The 8,494-nt window shown below is 43.1% G+C and overlaps 1 non-coding gene across 1 annotated transcript; it reads right to left on the bottom strand.

The window, feature by feature from the left end:
- Positions 1–1,293: 1,293 nt before the first annotated feature.
- LOC144259759 (U2 spliceosomal RNA) lies at positions 1,294–1,484 on the bottom strand. Its single transcript, XR_013344900.1, has one exon. It is a non-coding gene; the product is annotated as a U2 spliceosomal RNA (small nuclear RNA).
- Between the last annotated feature and the right edge of the window lie 7,010 nt (positions 1,485–8,494).

Raw genomic sequence — 8,494 nt, 5'->3', positions numbered from 1 at the left:
GGAACCAGTGACAGTGGAGTCAATGACCATGAAATGTGGCTACTGTGATCTGTAACCTATAAAGTGCACATGTCCAATCCATGCATTGCATTGTCCTCTTGCATCTGTCCTAGTGGTACTTACAGCATTGCTGGTGATGTATCCGCATGGGGTCCAACTTTCATATGGCCAGGGTGTTGAGGGTGACCCCTGTCACCCCCAAATGTTCTGGGAGTTGGGTCACCCACACTTCCTTGCTGTATACGTCCCTTTCTCTCCTTGAAATCGCCTGCAAGTCTGCCTTATTCTGCTCCTGATGGAATCTCCACTTCTTCTTAGTGTCCTTGGTTCCCCACCTGTGCCCTCCCAGGGGGTTGATCTAGTCCCTTAACTCTTCCCACAACCTGTCCATAGTAGAGGTGCTCATCTTCACTATTCTAGCACCCATTAATACCTCAGCATGGCTGATCATGAACTGGCTAATGGCCTCAGTTTTGTCAGGTGTAAAACTGGCCCTTCTCTGCCCATACTGTGCTTGCCCTTCCTCCAGATACTCTCTGGCTTCTTCCTTGCTTCCTGAGCTGGTATTTGTCTTGGTGCTGGCTGAAATGAACTGGGGCTTCATCTTTTATCAACAGCTTGAAACGAGCAGTGATATGTGACCTCATGGACACATGCGTACCCATGTGTGGCTCCTGATCCAATCTCCGCTCATAGCCTGGCTGCCAGATATACGCCTACATCCAGCCCCGTCTTGGATTTCCTGGGTCTGACTGTGATGTGTTCAGCTACATCATTCTAGCATGCCCTGAAATTTGCCACCTCTCTCTGATGCCCAGCTGAGCTTGGGCCTATTGCATGGTTGCTTGGCAACCGGCTGTTGGTGTCACCTATGCCGAGGCAGAGGAAGTGGAGAGAGGGAGGGATGGAAGACCAGGAGTTTCAAAACAAAGAAATTACTATTGTGGACGGTGGGAAATGAACACCCGGGTACAGATATGTGCCACCGCACTTCTACTTACCTCCTCTTGTGTGTGGCCCTCATGGAGCGCATTGGTCAGGTCCCGGAGGGTTCCTCAGCCTGTCTGGTGGGACAGGATCTGTCCATAGGTTGCCGCTGCTGCTACTGCTCCTGCCGTTAGCTGAGTGGCTCCTGTGATTCTCCTCCTGTGTGCATGTGTTGCCGGTGAGTGCTGTGTGTGGTGAGTGAGCTCCTTTTTCATCTCAGGGACCTTGGTCTTGTAGGGGGTGGTGGTGTGGAGGCACAGAGCAGGATGGAGAGGGTGCAGGATGTGGGGGGGGGAGGGTTTGGTTTGTTTTTGGTTTTTTTGGAGGCACTGCAATACCAGGTCAATGCATGGGATGGACAGAACAAGCCCCTATTCCATCCCCCTGTTTCAAAAATCAATTTAAGATACAGTCCTCAAATAAAGGACTGATCAGATATTAAACTGATAAGAACAGATATAACTTAGATAATTTTTGTACTTCACGGTCCAAGAGACACATGTAAGGTTTTCATCTCGGGGCCAAAAGACCAAAAACATCAAGACACTTGATCACAGCCTTGGTTATGTGAGGGAGCGGGTGGGGATGGAACTGATCTCTTCCCTGCTGGAACTGTGTGAGTGTCAGTGACGAACGTGTTTATGGTGGATTTGTTTTTTCCCAGTGGGCTTCTGGGATCTTGTATACTTCTGGAGGATGAGACCTTCTATGTAAAACCAGCCTTATGGGGAAGACAGCCCCATTTCAGCTCCCATGGTAGGAAACTGCTCCCAGCAATGTATAGATTGGATTAGGTGATACCAGCCTTTTGAATACCTCCAGGGCATAGAGCCATGGAGCTTCTGCTGCCCTTAAATGCAGGGCATTTTTGATATGCTCCAGGATTTGATTGAGGGATAATTGGAGAATGTTCCTTGAGTTGGGTGTGGCAGGTTACTGAGCCAATGGAAGAGGGATATGTCTGTGATGGGGCAGCTTTCTCCTCTCTCCTCATTTTCCCTCAGGATCCACCCACCTCCCTGTGTGTTCTCTGCTGATTTTTAGGGGGATATTTTAAACACGGTCATTTACACCTGTGCAAAGTGATGTAAAGTGCTTCTAAATCAGAATTCTCCACCCTATATCAGTGCAGTGTATTACACTCACTTTGCACAGGCGTCAATGACTATGCAAGTCAGTGACGAATCAGGGCCCTCTGAATCTATCCCAGTAGTACAATGGTATTTGAGAGTGCAGCAGCTGAGTCACTCCATGAAGTCAAATAGTTAATAGCTAGGCAGATGGTGAGCTAATACAACTGTTTATTATGCAAAACCAGGCTTGCTTTACTGTTACTTTGTCCACTTCCCATCACAGTGTTTGCCTGTTTGAGCCACCTGTTTGTATCTTGTCATAAACCAAGACTGTAAGTCTTGGAGTCTGGGAGAAGAACTGCATCTTTACTGCATGTCTGTACAGTGCCTAGAACAGTGAGTTGCTCATCCTTGATTATGCCCCCTGGGTTCTTTGGTACAACATGTAAGGATAATGTCAACATGTAAATTATAGTATGTAAACTACAGAGTCAGCATCCTACTGATCTGAACAGGGGACAGTTCACAACTCTCTAATATTTTTTCAGGCCTTTTGTAGACTCAGGAGGACAACATCTATTGGCTGATATTTGGATGGTTTTCTTCACAAACGTAATATTAGAGAATGGATGAGGCTACCCCAGGATGAACTGTAGGAGAGGGAAAATGATAAGCAAAGCACCACTGGTAGTATGCACAGACAGGAGAGGTAGCTGAGGGAGAAATAAGAGAGACAGGAAGAAAATCAGGAGACTACTGGATTGAGAGAGCCAAAAAATGACAGAGTAATCGTATGTGTTGAAAACAGCAGAAGACTCTAGGAGGACAAGATTAGGCCCTTTTAGGAGTGGTCCAGAAGGAAGTCAGTTGTAAACTTGTTAAGAGCAGTTTCAGTGGCGTGGAAGGGGCAAAACTGGATGGCAGGTTATATGAGAAAAGTAGAGGAAACTCAAGGCAGTGGGAATAGAGTGCACACACAAAGATTCTCTAGGCAAAGTGGAGGTGGGAGATAGAGTTGTAGCTGGAGAGGCGAGTGTGGCCAATGAAGAGTTTTTATGACAATGCATATCAAAATTTTTATTCTAAATACAAACCTAGATGAGTGAGAGGTAAAAATTCTATTGTTCAAAGCCTAAAATTGAGAAATATCATTGTTATCCTTGAATTAATTCTGCTTATATTTCTCAGATGTAACCTATACTGCCCACAGGGATACACATCAAATGTAAAAAATAGCAATATCATATACCCCGGATGAGACTCTCAGCTGGTGTAAATTGTTTTAATTCTCTGGATGTCAGTGGAGCTATGATGGCTTACGTCTTCTGGGAACCTGCCCCTGCCAGATTGTGCACAGGCAAAAAGCGACAGCCACTTGAATTTAATAGAATTCATGGGCATAGTGCCATAGAGATGTCTGGATAAGGAAATGGATGTGTTAGGGAAATGTACATCACAAAACATACATGCTAAGTGGTGGTTTTGCGTTACCAAAAAAGGAAAAGCCAATTAAAACAGAAAACCCACACCACACACAACCAAAAAATCCCCACTGACTTTCATGCTGGAAACTTCCCGCTAGCAATAGACCCAGAGGAAAGTCGGAATCACAAGTTACAAACCACCTGCCCCCCAGAAAAAGAGACCTCCCCCAAAACGAAAACAACCCCCCCCCACATGCAAACTCAATTTGTTTTTCCACAGTACTGACAATGGAAACATACTGATTAATGGTGTGGGGTTTAATTTCTACTGTGAAGGCTAGTTAGAGCTCAGTAACTAATGTGATTTAATAAAACAGATAACAATGCACTCCTGCATTCATCTTTTTCAAGTGGATTTTAATCCTGGAAAGGGCTCAGAACACTTTAAAAAAAGGTACTTAATTGCTCAAGTATGTGCAATTTTAAAATTAAATTGTGTCTATATGTCTAAATTAAAACACATACTCTGCCGAGGAGCAGCTGATTTCATCCAGACAGCCAGATTCAGATGACTGAGAAACCTTTGCTATATTACCACAAGCTTTGTGATATTGTGGACAGTCTTAATAGTAGCCTTTGGATGTCTGTTAATAAGCAATTGTGATATATATATATATAATGTCATCCATATAGAGGGTGAAATCTTGGCTCCATCAAAGTCAATGATAGTTTTGCCTTTGACTTCAATGGGCCCAGGATTTCATCCTTAATGAATATGTCTTCACAGGGCGTAAGCTAGAAAGATTCCATCCCTCCACATGCCTTCATGGTGAACAGGATTTATAATTTAATATCCATCAAAGTAATGATGTTTCTGAAGCTGAAAAGCTAATCTTCTCTTTCCCTGAGCACAGCTCTTATTAAAACATGCAGCCCAAATGACCATGGACACAATCTCCACCAGCCCAGTAGGTCTGTGCATGTTTCCTGAAGGGTGTGACAATCTGTCACTCAGCATGAGTATCTTACATTAGAACTGTTGAATTGTACAGCAGGTGTGTGAAGGAAGGAAGGAAAGCAGGCAGGCAGCCAGCTAGCCACCCACACATTGCTGCAACATGCCTGCTACAGCCTGCTCTAATACTGCTGAATGTAAGTGTCTAAAAATCCACTTGGACATTTTTAACTTTTAGGTCCCTGCCTTACCTTTTGGACATTCACTTGCTGTGTACTGTGAGAGGTGTCTAGACAGATGTCTAGATAATTATATGGACAGAGAAATCCCGTGTCTTGAATTAATTCTGTTGAAAATGGTAGGTCAGTAGGTAGGGCCAGCTCTACAAGCAGGGCAGAACAAGTGGTCACCTAAGGCAGCAAAAGAGTCTGTAAGTGGCTTTGTGTGGGCGACTAAGGGCCAATAAAGGATAAACACTTGCTGGTTTGCTTAGGGCAGAAGAAGCCCTAGGGCTGGTCTGGCCCTGTAAATGGGCTAACATTAAAAAGTACATTGGGACAGGTCTAGCTCAAATTTCATATAGTAAAATCAACATGAGATTTTTATGGGGTTTCCCACCTAAATGCTAGCCCAGTAAATAAAAAAAAAGTGCTTACAGAAATGTTGCATTATTTGTAGTAGGCAGTGTGAAGTTACCCTCTTGCTGTAAAATATAAACAGTCTGCATCTAGGGTTTGCCAGCTTTATTTAGTTATTTATTACTACTAATCAATGAGATATTTTTAAATGTCCTTCCCCACTAATGTAATACATAATGTACAATGCTGTTAGTGGGAGAAAAAAATGGCTTAAGGGAATAGATAATGGGCTGTAAAGCTTTTCACCTCTAATCACTAGTTCAAATCCAGGTCAGGCTGGTAATGATCAAGAGTGGTTACTATCTGATTGTTGTTTGGTAACCTGTGGGAAATTGGTTTGATAGATTAGATCCAATGGACATGTATTTACATAATAAAAATATCACTATACCTGTTAGTCATTGGCAAACTTCCTTGTAGTCTCAGGAAAGAGGCCAAAGACTGGAATGGGTATAGACACTGAAATATCCTCTACTCCCCTGGTGCAGGGTTGAGGCAGATTTGTGAAGCAGTATGGGGGCTGCTTGCATTGCTTGTGCCTGTCTTGAACAGCCCCTGTTCTATGAAACTTTGTTAGCCTCTTTCTGGCACTGGTCAAGATGGCGGTCTCTCAGACGAGGAGGAGGAAACTTGACTGCTAGGAACTCTTTTTGCCTGCGGGGCTGTTTTCTGGGGGCTCATACATGCACACATTTGAACAGAATTCCTCTGGGCAGTGTCCACTGACTCACTCAGCGCATTCTCAGAGCAATGGGCACTGTCCAAGGTTCTTTGCACTGGGTTCCTCTCTGGTTCCCAGTTACTGTTCCTCTAAACCCACTCCTCTCACTACCTATTTTTGGTTGTTCCCTGCAGTTAGTTGACTTCTGTGTCTTGGTGGCCCTGCCCCTCTTCTGAAGGTGAGGCCACTGTTGTTCCAGCAGAAGAGCCCATTTCCCAGAGGTCAAATAGACTGACCCCTTTGAACACCAAATCCACATAAATTTCTTTTTAAAAAAATAACACACTAGCTGTCAGACTGTGTAGTGGCTTGGCAGTAAAGTGACAATGTTGTTGGTGGCCTGAGCCATTCTGTAACCTTCTTTAGTGGGTTTTAAGTTGGCAGTAACTCGGTGGATTCTTTCTGATTTGCCAGGATCTAAATTCTATTCCATTCATTGCAGCTCGAACACTGATGTGCAAACAGTTAATTCACAAGTACACATGACATTAAGAAACTAATGCTTTGACTGTGCTTCTGTGCTCCCTTATATCTAACAGGATATTTAATAACTTTAATGTGCAGCAGAGTACAGTGCACAGAACATGTTAGTATGCCAGGCATACAGTACTAGGATCACTAGAATTAGGATTACTGTTTGACTAGAATATGCACAAACCTCCATACTATGATGGCATGAAGATCCTTTTCCTGGCAATACTCACATAATTTACGCTATATTGCAGAGTGAATGAAATATCTAATTTGCTGCTTCCAGCTTAATACAAAGCCCACTGGTGTGAATAGAAAGACCCTATTGACTTTGGTGGACTTTGGAGCAAATCCTTAGTGACTATTGACTTTTCTTAGAGGCAGCTTTAAGCACTTTCACTTAATACATTTGTTTTGTGGTTGTGGGTAGGGTGACCAGACAGCAAATGTGAAAAATTGGGACGGGGTGGAGGGTAATAGGAGCCTATATAAGAAAAAGACCAAAAAATCAGGACTGTCCCTATAAAATCGAGACATCTGGTCACCCTAGTTGGGGATGATGCACAAATGTGTCTTTTTTATATCACCTCACTCACTCGCTAGCTTGTCTACAGCTGTTGAGAAATATTTTCTTTTCAGCTAAAAATATTGGCCAAAACCCACCTGTTTTAGGTTTAAAACAGAAAGTTTTGATTTGGAGAAACCACTGCAGTGCCTTATGGAAGCACTCAAGTGCCCCATGCCCCTCTTCTCCTGTATGGCGCAAGCTCCTTGGCCAGACTATAGCTCCACAGATGCACCACACTCTCCCTTTTTACTGACACCCTCTCCCTGCCAAAATGCATCCTGGGAGTTTCTGGATGTGGCGCATCCTGGGAGATGTAAGAAGCCTACTCTGTAGAAGGGGATTGGGACATGAGATACTTGAACTACGATTTCCCTAAGATACCACTTTTCCAAATAAAAGTTTTTTGACAATGTCAAAACCTCCCATGGAAAACAAACATTTTTCTTTTAAAAAAAATACCTGTAGTCAAAACTAATCCGTTCTGATGGAAAATTTTCAATTAGCCTTAGTCTACATTTACCCATCCACTTGCAAATGGTGAGTAGAAAACTTGCTCTGGTAAGTGAGGGGACTTACTCTTCAATTCCTATAGAATTTAAACTTCAGTTTAATAAGTAAAAAAAAGGTTCAAGTCCACATAGCTGTGTAGAGAAACCTTCTGAATCGGGCCCCACACAGCGCCGTCCTTCTGAATCTGTAGGGAGATAGGTTCAAATTGCCCAAATCATGAATCCTGGGTCCTGCCGGAGTTCATGATCCCCTGGATGATTTGTCAATGGATGACATTAAGCAAGGAAACTGTGGCATGGACACTGATTGCATGAAATGGTTTGTTGTGTCACTTGCTCCAGGAATGTTTTATTGCATCTGTGATGTGTTGCACTAACACTGGTTCTGACAGAATCGTTTTGTTACATCCATTCATGGCGCATGGTAGTTATTGCTATACCAGTGCATACTGGGGATCCTGGAGCACTATCACTATCTGCCAGTGCCTCTAAGATGAAAAAGGTTTCAGAGTAACAGCCGTGTTAGTCTGTATTCGCAAAAAGAAATGGAGTACTTGTGGCACCTTAGAGACTAACCAATTTATTTGAGCATGAGCTTTCTTACTGTAGTTGTAGCAAACAACCATTTCAATCAAGAATGCTTATAAAATATCTGGAATGGTGGTTGTGCCTGGATGCAAGAGGCTGTACAAAAGTTGCAAGCGTAGTGTATCAGAATCAAGCCCTGACTTACACTGAGTAGTACCTTATTTGAGTAGGACTACTTGAGGAGCAAAATACTTCTCCGTCTGAATAACAGTATTAGAATTTATCTCCATGTATTCGCAGGGCCACCCTTTGTCTTTTTCTTTGTGTACCCATCTGTAGTGATTATAGAATAGGATACTTGGAGCCAGGACTCGTTGGTTGTGTTTCCAGCTCCGCCACTGTTTTGCTGAGAGACCTTGAAAAAAATCACAAACTTTCTTTGCCTCAGTTTGCCATCTTTTACGACATGGGTATACTGAAATTTGCCTCCCTTACAGCAGTGTAGTGTGACTTCATTCACGTTTGTAAAAAGCTGAGGTTCTCAGATAAAGCTGCTCCTCTTCTCATGTATTATCTATATTTTATTTTCAGAAGTAAGGTATTTGAGTAAATTATAAAAT

The sequence above is a fragment of the Eretmochelys imbricata genome, chromosome 1, assembly GCF_965152235.1.
Source record: "Eretmochelys imbricata isolate rEreImb1 chromosome 1, rEreImb1.hap1, whole genome shotgun sequence".
Taxonomy (NCBI): domain Eukaryota; kingdom Metazoa; phylum Chordata; order Testudines; family Cheloniidae; genus Eretmochelys; species Eretmochelys imbricata.
This window is presented reverse-complemented; position numbering and strand designations above follow the sequence as displayed.